The sequence below is a fragment of the Triticum urartu genome, chromosome 7A (assembly GCF_056163025.1).
Source record: "Triticum urartu cultivar PI428250 chromosome 7A, HENAU_Tu73, whole genome shotgun sequence".
Lineage (NCBI taxonomy): Eukaryota > Viridiplantae > Streptophyta > Magnoliopsida > Poales > Poaceae > Triticum > Triticum urartu.
The window spans coordinates 326,318,297-326,326,917 of NC_141879.1; the positions used below are offsets into that span (position 1 = coordinate 326,318,297).

The window sequence follows — 8,621 nt, forward strand, 5'->3', positions numbered from 1 at the left end:
TATGGAGTAGAGCACTAAAACAAAGAAGAGTACAGGTTCCTTTCACCAACAGAAGAAATTTGCAGACAACACTCAATAGGGGATGAAAAACAATGGGAAATTGTTCTTCTAAGACTGTCTCAAATGATTATGAATCATGGGCATGCCCTGCACACACACATATGTATTTTTATTATTTCCATGCACTACTGGCTACTCTATAGTTTGCACATGTCAGGCTAGCAATCATCCTTGACATCACATATTGGTGCAACCCAAGAAACTAAGGCCTCATTTGGTTGCCTGAGGAAATATGCCCTGGGTAGCAAACCCCATCGGGGGATTTTGAGGGTCAGGTAGGATCCACTTCTCCCACGGGGGAAATCTCCCAAAGTCCACGTTACCAAATGGCAACAGGTTGAAGGGGGCAAAATCCCCAGAAGAAGATAAATTAAAAAAAAACACAAAAATGAAGGATTCTACACAATCAATTTTGAAACAGCTCAGAAAAATACCATGAATAATTACGAAAAAACACAAATATATTCAAGACATTACATATAATTCTATAGATCACAGAAAATCAAGGAATTTGCAAATGTATAAATAATCACTGATTTAGGACACTCATGAGAATAGTCAGAACTAAAGATGTCACATAACATAGAGAGGCAACATTTCTTAGGTACTCTAATACAGAACGAGAAATCAAGTGTCACTCCACTCGTGCTGAGTGGCGATCCAAATGGGACTACGACCTTTCGTGAGCTAGAGGTGTAAGAATGTAGCTGACTCCAACAAAAATTGTGTTGTAGCCTCGTCTCAGAAGTGTAGCCCCCCTGATTTATACAAATGAAGGATCATAAGCTGGGAAAGAGAAGCATATGATAAATTATTAACAGATTCTAATATGACATGATAATACAAATCACATTGGCATTTCAGTTCCGATCTTTTATGTGCAAAAGTCAAAATCACCGAAAAAGACCCCAATGGCAAGTCCAGATTGGTTATCTGGAACCAATACTGACTAAGACATACTCATACAGATCTTAACACTAATACAGCAGAACCAAAAATGACTTTTGCGATCACTGGTGACACTCTTAAGCCAATAATTCAATTACAACGATTTTATCGTTAAGAAATGGGGATTAGCCTACTAAAGTACTGAGATTATAGATTATACGTATAAATTAGGAAACATGAAATACAAAAATAATTAGCAAAATTACGAAATAATTCACCCCACCTCAACAGTTACACGAGTCGAGTCCCACAAAACCTAATAATGTCTAGGATAAATTTATCATGCCCCCAGTTTTTCTTCTTTGTGGGGCCCAGTACATCCATATACTACCCTTTCTTCTTGGTGCCCCCAGTACATCCATATACAACTTCTGCAATCATATAATTAAAAAAAATACTACTCTGGCGGAATGATTACAAAAATAATTCTGAAGTATTGTTGCCACAACTTGGAACATATAGTAATTGCAACCGACAGAAAGCACAACTTGCCTCCAGATAAATCAAATCACATACCTTGAAAATGTAAGTTGAAAATATGAATGATAAATGCTAATCTGCAGATGTATATAGTGACCCTCATCTAAACACATAGACCAAATGGTAATCCATGTATTATTGGAGCGAGACCAACTAGCTCCTTATGTTTGCAGAAGTTGATCAAAGGATAACATAATTAAGAAACATCAACTAGATTTAATTTTCTATGGAGGCACTGCTAGGGTAACATCAAATGATCAATTCAGAATAACTCGTGTTATTGCAAAGGAAAGAATAGGCAGAGTTCAGAAACAAAGGTTCATGGATCTACAAACAGTCAGATGGATAAAACTCAGGTTCAGATAAAACTCCAGTCAATAATGGTGCAAAATAAACAAAGATAAGATGGATGTAGTGCAAAACAAGAAAATATAAGATGAACTGTCTACACAAGTGATGTTCTCTCCATCGCAGAAATTTCCTCCTTCAACCAATAAAGTCTAAGACATGGGTCAGTGGTGTTGATGAATATTTCTCGATTTATTTGGTTGTGTCCTTTGTCATGTGTGAAAGAAACTTGATATCAATAGATCATGATATCCATAGATACAAGAAGAGTATTGAGCTATGCAAAGTGTATGATGCATAATGGCATGTAACTGCACAGGTTGTCTAAGAAGTATAACAACAACAACAACAACAACAAAGCCTTTAGTCTCAAACAAGTTGAGGTAGGCTAGAGGTGAAACCCATAAGATCTCGCAACCAACTCATGGCTCTGGCACATGGATAGCAAGCTTCCACGCACCCCTGTCCATAGCTAGCTCTTTGGTGATACTCCAATCCTTCAGGTCTCTCTTAACGGACTCTTCTCATGTCAAATTCGGTCTACCCGCCCTCTCTTGACATTCTCCGCACGCTTTAGCCGTCCACTATGCACCGGAGCTTCTGGAGGCCTGTGCTGAATATGCCTAAACCATCTCAGACGATGTTGGACAAGCTTCTCTTCAATTGGTGCTACCCCAACTCTATCTCGTATATCATCATTTCGGACTCGATTCTTCCTTGTGTGGCCACACATCCATCTCAACATACGCATCTCCGCCACACCTAACTGTTGAACATGTCGCCTTTTAGTCGACCAACACTCAGCGCCATACAACATTGCGGGTCGAACCACCGTCCTATAGAACTTGCCTTTTAGCTTTTATGGCACTCTTGTCACAGAAAATGCCAGAAGCTTGGCGCCACTTCATCCATCCGGCTTTGATTCGATGGTTCACATCTTCATCAATACCCCCATCCTCCTGCAGCATTGACCCCAAATACCGAAAGGTGTCCTTCTGAGGTACCACCTGGCCATCAAGGCTAACCTCCTCCTCACACCTAGTAGTACTGAAACCACACATCATGTACTCGGTTTTAGTTCTACTAAGCCTAAACCCTTTAGATTCCAAGGTTTGTCTCCATAACTCTAACTTCCTATTTACCCCCGTCCAACTATCGTCAACTAGCACCACATCATCCGCAAAGAGCATACATCATGGGATATCTCCTTGTATATCCCTTGTGACCTCATCCATCACCAATGCAAAAAGATAAGGGCTCAAAGCTGACCCTTGATGCAGTCCTATCTTAATCGGGAAGTCATCAGTGTCGACATCACTTGTTCGAACACTTGTCACAACATCATCGTACATGTCCTTAATGAGGGTAATGTACTTTGCTGGGACTTTGTGTTTCTCCAAGGCCCACCACATGACATTCCGTGGTATCTTATCATAGGCCTTCTCCAAGTCAATGAACACCATATGCAAGTCCTTCTTTTGCTCCCTATATCTCTCCATAAGTTGTCGTACCAAGAAAATGGCTTCCATGGTCGACCTCCCAGGCATGAAACCAAACTGATTTTTGGTCACGCTTGTCATTCTTCTTAAGCGGTGCTCAATGACTCTCCCATAGCTTCATTGTATGGCTCATCAGCTTAATTCCATAATTAGTACAACTCTGAACATCCCCCTTGTTCTTGAAGATTGGTACTAATATACTCCGTCTCCATTCTTCTGGCATCTTGCTTGCCCGAAAAATGAGGTTGAAAAGCTTGGTTAGCCATACTATCGCTATGTCCCCGAGACCTTTCCACACCTCAATGGGGATACAATCAGGGCCCATCGCCTTGCCTCCTTTTATCCTTTTTAAAGCCTCCTTGACCTCAGACTCCTGGATTCGCCGCACAAAACGCATGCTGGTCTCATCAAAGGAGTCATCCAGTTCAATGGTAGAACTCTCATTCTCCCCATTGAACAGCTTGTCAAAGTACTCCCGCCATCTATACTTAATCTCCTCGTCCTTCACCAAGAGTTGGCCTGCTCCGTCCTTGATGCATTTGACTTGGCCAATATCGCTCGTCTTCCTCTCTCGGATCTTGGCCATCTTATAGATGTCCCTTTCACCTTCCTTCGTGCCTAACCGTTGGTAGAGGTCCTCATATGCCCGACCCCTTGCTTCACCAACAGCTCGCTTTGCGGCCTTCTTCGCCATCTTGTATTTCTCTATGTTGTCTGCACTCCTATCCAGGTATAGGCGTTTGAAGCAATCTTTCTTCTCTTTAATCGCCTTCTGGACATCATCATTCCACCATCAGGTATCCTTATCTTCGCTTCTCCTTCCCCTGGACACTCCAAGCTCCTCCGAGGCCACCTTACGAATGCAAGTCGCCATCTTCGTCCACACATTGTTCGCATCTCCTCCTTCCTCCCAAGGGCCCTCCTTAATGACCCTCTCCTTGAACGCTAGAGCTACCTCCTCCTTGAGCTTCCACCACTTCGTTCTAGCGACTTTGGCACGCTTATCCCGCTGGACACGAATCCAAAAGCGGAAGTCAGCAACCACCAGCTTATGCTGGGGTACAACACTCTCTCCAGGTATCACCTTACAGTCTAGGCACGCACGCTTATCTTCTCTTCTCGAGAGGATGAAATCAATCTGGCTAGAGTGTTGGCCACTACTAAAAGTCACCAGATGTGATTCTCTCTTTCTAAAGAGGGTGTTAGCTACAATCATGTTGTAGGCTAGAGCAAAGCTTAAGACATCTTCTCCTTCTTGATTCCTGATGCCATAGCCAAAGCCCCCGTGCGCCCCTTCAAAACCTATGTTAGATGTACCCACGTGGCCATTGAGGTCTCCTCCTATGAAGAGCTTCTCACCAATCGGTACACTCCTAACCATGTCTTCCAGGCCTTCCCAGAACTCCCTCTTGGTGTTCTCATTGTGGCCTACTTGCGGGGCATACGCGCTGATAACATTGAGAACCAAGTCCTCAACTACCAGCTTGACCAGGATAATCCGGTCCCCACGTCTCTTGACGTCTACCACTCCATACTTGAGGCTCTTGTTGATCAAGATGCCTGCGCCATGGTAAATTTAATTGCAGAGGATACGAAAACTAAAAATAGAAAATTTATAACTACGAAAAAAGCATAAAAATAAACAATTGTAGTATGTACTGCCATAAGGATCTAACAGAGAAAAACGTTCAGTATTTGCCTGTCTACACAAAAGCAATTAACTTGCCTAAACCAAAGTTCACAAGACTCACCAGTAATTAAATGCAGCAAATCCATTGCATTTGCCACATTCTTCTGAATTGCACCTAAATTATAATGTATGCAGCCAATAATCTAACTTCAGTAGACAAACTGCCACACATTAGGCAATGCTCTGCTCTGTAGTAACAAGAGTCCAAACAAGAAAAATGTTCCTTGAAAGATCCAAAATATAGCATCAGACCTCACAATCAATCACAAGAGCCAATTGACAAATCAAAACACTGTGCAGATCTAGGGGAGAGAAGCGGAAGGAAGAGATTGTGCTCACCGTTAATTTGACAATGGTGGGAGAGTTCCAAGATTCTGATTAGCTGTAAAATGCGGAAAAGACGCTCAGGTCCGTGGATCTGGAGCAACATCATCAGTGCTAACCGAGGCATCAAATAGGTGGTAGTGGTGGACGAGGAAGAGGAGCGGGCTAACCTGGCTCGGAGGACGAGGAAGGTGACCGCTAGCTCATTGCTGTTCGTCTGAGGAGATATGAGCTGCGAGGGGTAGTCGATCTTGCCGGAAGTAGAAACCGACCTCTAGACCGTCGCCATCACCTGGCAGAGGATCTTGGCAGGAGGGAGGGGGTGACATCGCCGGCGGGGGGAGAAGCTCTTGGCTGGAGGCGCGGGTGGCTGCCGGAGGCACAAGCTCGGGAGGGTCGAGTCGGCGTCGTCGCTTTTCGAGGATTTCCTGCCCGACCTGACGAGATCAGGGAATCGCTCCCGGGGAAGGGACGTGGAAAGGGCAGGGGTCCCTCTCGACGGTGTGCTACCAAATGACGCCGTGGGCTGCCCCGGGTCAACTCGGCCCGTGGCTTCTTCCCCCAGGGATAAGGCCGGGATCCCCCCGGGATCCAAGGCAACCAAATTAGGCCTAAATGATCCCACCATTGTACTCTATGGATTCATGGAGTGAAACATCTTTGAGCACACCTAGCATCAATTGGCTCCGCGATAGTACTGCAAATAGTAAGTGGCATCGTTAGAACATCAGTTTTCAGTTATATAGTTTTGGATTACATAAGTATTGTAAAAAAGTCTCAACTTTAACTCACCCTTGTAAGAAAGCAACTGATAGTTAGAGAACTACTCCCTCCGTTTCATATTACTCGTCGCTGATTTATTGTACTAAATCAGCGACAAGTAATATGGAATGGAGGGAGTATAAGGAAGCATCAATCACATGCATAACAATCAATATTGCTGGATTTCTACCATCATATTAACATTGCAACTGTTGGGTCCAGGTAAATATTTACGCAAGGAATATACCAAAAAGATTTTGGTCCCACTGTTGGTAGAGCTTAGAGAACAACAAAGTAATGCATAAAACAAAACATGGGACTATACATATTCTACAGAAACAAATCCATTACAACACAGATCAATTAGAAGGGCCAACTTCTGCTCTGTTTATGAGAGGAAGAAATCAAATAATATTGCAAGACACTGAAAAATGACGGTGAGAACAAAAACGCTATTGTTGCCTTATGTCATTCAAGGAATACCTCAAGAGTTATTTACCTAAACTGTATGTGTGCCTCACTACCTGAAGAATCGTTGATAATGAATTTAGACAATTAGCCCATGAAGCAAAAGGATAAATGATCTGATGTCCCTGCCTTGATCAGCTCAACAGGGACTGGAAGTAGCCACTGACACCATAAAAAATGTTAATTAACAGGAACTGGAAGAAATGATTATGATGCACTGGAACAATTGCATTGTATGCATTGTCTGTTGTAGATATAACACGGGTCTCAACTGCAGATATAACATACTCTTATAGAGTATAAGAAAACAACTATAAATATTATCTACTTGGTTGGTAGCTGGAACCATCCAAAGCACCAAAATATAACCTCGACCGCAGTCTACTACTAAGCATCATCAACATGGATCATGCCAATGCCTTCCAAACATAACAACAAGATTTTCTTTACCCAAGACCAAAAGCAGGAAAGCTGGTTCTTGGGATCTATAGCGTAATGGAACCAAAAATCCTAATAATATTAGTACTTACTGAGCATTTCACAACACCTAGACCAGTTAAGAAAATTCTGCCTTCCCGGAACACCACAGAGAGGAAGGGACGAACCTAGGAATCTCTAGGTACAACAGAATCTGAGCACGGAGGCACCCATGCCAATCCGAAGGAGCACCCACCACATGCCCGAACCCCGCCACCGGACAGCATGCATAGCAGTGTTCCCCAGCAGATACGGCAGCGAGGAACCTAGTACTAAACCCTAACCACAACCTACCCAGCACAAGAGAATCAACATACATGAGTCACGACCCGACACACAGCAAGCAGAAAAGGAGAACAATGGAGAGGGCGCTCACCGCTGCCTTGTCGGCAGCGTCGCTATGCCTCCCCTACTCCCGAAGGCGTCAGCGGCAACGTGGAGGCTGAGGGTGAGGGAGAAGGCCTAGTCGCTGGAGGGGCGGCTGGTGGTTCGTATCACAACTCGCCTCTCTGCTTCCTTCCTGTCCTGCCTGCTCTCACCAGCAGCGACACACCATATCAGCACCATGAAGGAGAGCCACATGGAAAGGCACGAAAAGGAGGAGGGGTCTCACCTCGGCTTTGGGTCTTCCTAAACCATATTATCACCTTCCTTTAGTTTCTTTTTCTCCTTTGGTGTATCTGCATCGAAGACCGTTGGGCTAATTTTCTTGGATAAATTTTGTGCACACACATAATCTTGACGATCCAGGAACATCCGAACCTGCAGCCATGATATACAAAGATTTCTTTTATGAATGCAATCTTCTCTATGACCCCTCAAAGTTTTATTATTGCCTATTGGCAAAATACCTGCTCCAGAACGAATGCAAGTTTCTCTATCTTCCCCATTGGCAAAATGTTTCAACTGAGGATCAACTTGCTAGTTGAGAAAAATATTAAAGGTTCATCCATACTTCTAGTGTGTGTGCAAACTTAAAGCAACTTCTTGCATTATTTCAGCAGCCTCATCGATCTTTCTCTGCTCCTCTTTGATTTTTGCAAGGGAGCTTGGCCCTAGCTTAGCCTAGGTCGCTGGTCACCCCGGCCACGGCGGCCAGCCCTAGCCTCGCCGCTGGTCATTCCGATTGTCGGTGTCAAAACCGGCGGATCTCGGGTAGGGGGTCCCGAACTGTGCGTCTAAGGCGGATGGTAACAGGAGGCAGGGAACACGATGTTTTACTCAGGTTCGGGCCCTCTTGATGAAGGTAATACCCTACGTCCTGCTTGATTGATATTGATGATATGAGTATTACAAGAGTTGATCTACCATGAGATCGTAGAGGCTAAAACCCTAGAAGCTAGCCTATGGTATGATTGTTGTATATATGATCTATCGACTAGCCTGGCCCTGGTTTATATAATGCACCAGAGGCCTAGGATAACAAGAGTCCTAGCCGAATACGTCGGTGGGGGAGGAGTCCTTGTCTTGATCACCAAGTCTTGTGGAATCTTCCTTGTATGCGGCAGCTGTCCGGACTGGCCCATGAGTATACGGCCATGGGGGTCCTCGGCCCAATCTAACAG

The 8,621-nt window shown here is 44.1% G+C and overlaps 2 long non-coding RNA genes across 4 annotated transcripts; both read right to left on the reverse strand.

The window, feature by feature from the left end:
* Window positions 1-65: 65 nt before the first annotated feature.
* On the reverse strand, window positions 66-5,720 carry LOC147959499 (uncharacterized). Of its 3 annotated transcripts, none has more exons than XR_015610574.1 (3): window positions 5,520-5,720; window positions 5,087-5,407; window positions 66-818 (listed from the first exon to the last, which is right to left on the reverse strand). It is a non-coding gene; the product is annotated as an uncharacterized LOC147959499 (long non-coding RNA). The 3 variants fall into 3 exon arrangements; XR_015610576.1 differs by lacking the exon at window positions 66-818 and having other exon boundaries at window positions 4,757-5,248; window positions 5,365-5,407; XR_015610575.1 differs by lacking the exon at window positions 66-818 and having other exon boundaries at window positions 4,757-5,248; window positions 5,365-5,443.
* A 109-nt stretch (window positions 5,721-5,829) lies between these two features.
* On the reverse strand, window positions 5,830-8,076 carry LOC125520867 (uncharacterized). Its single transcript, XR_007288891.2, has 3 exons — window positions 7,433-8,076; window positions 6,611-6,741; window positions 5,830-6,046 (listed from the first exon to the last, which is right to left on the reverse strand). It is a non-coding gene; the product is annotated as an uncharacterized LOC125520867 (long non-coding RNA).
* Window positions 8,077-8,621: the final 545 nt, after the last annotated feature.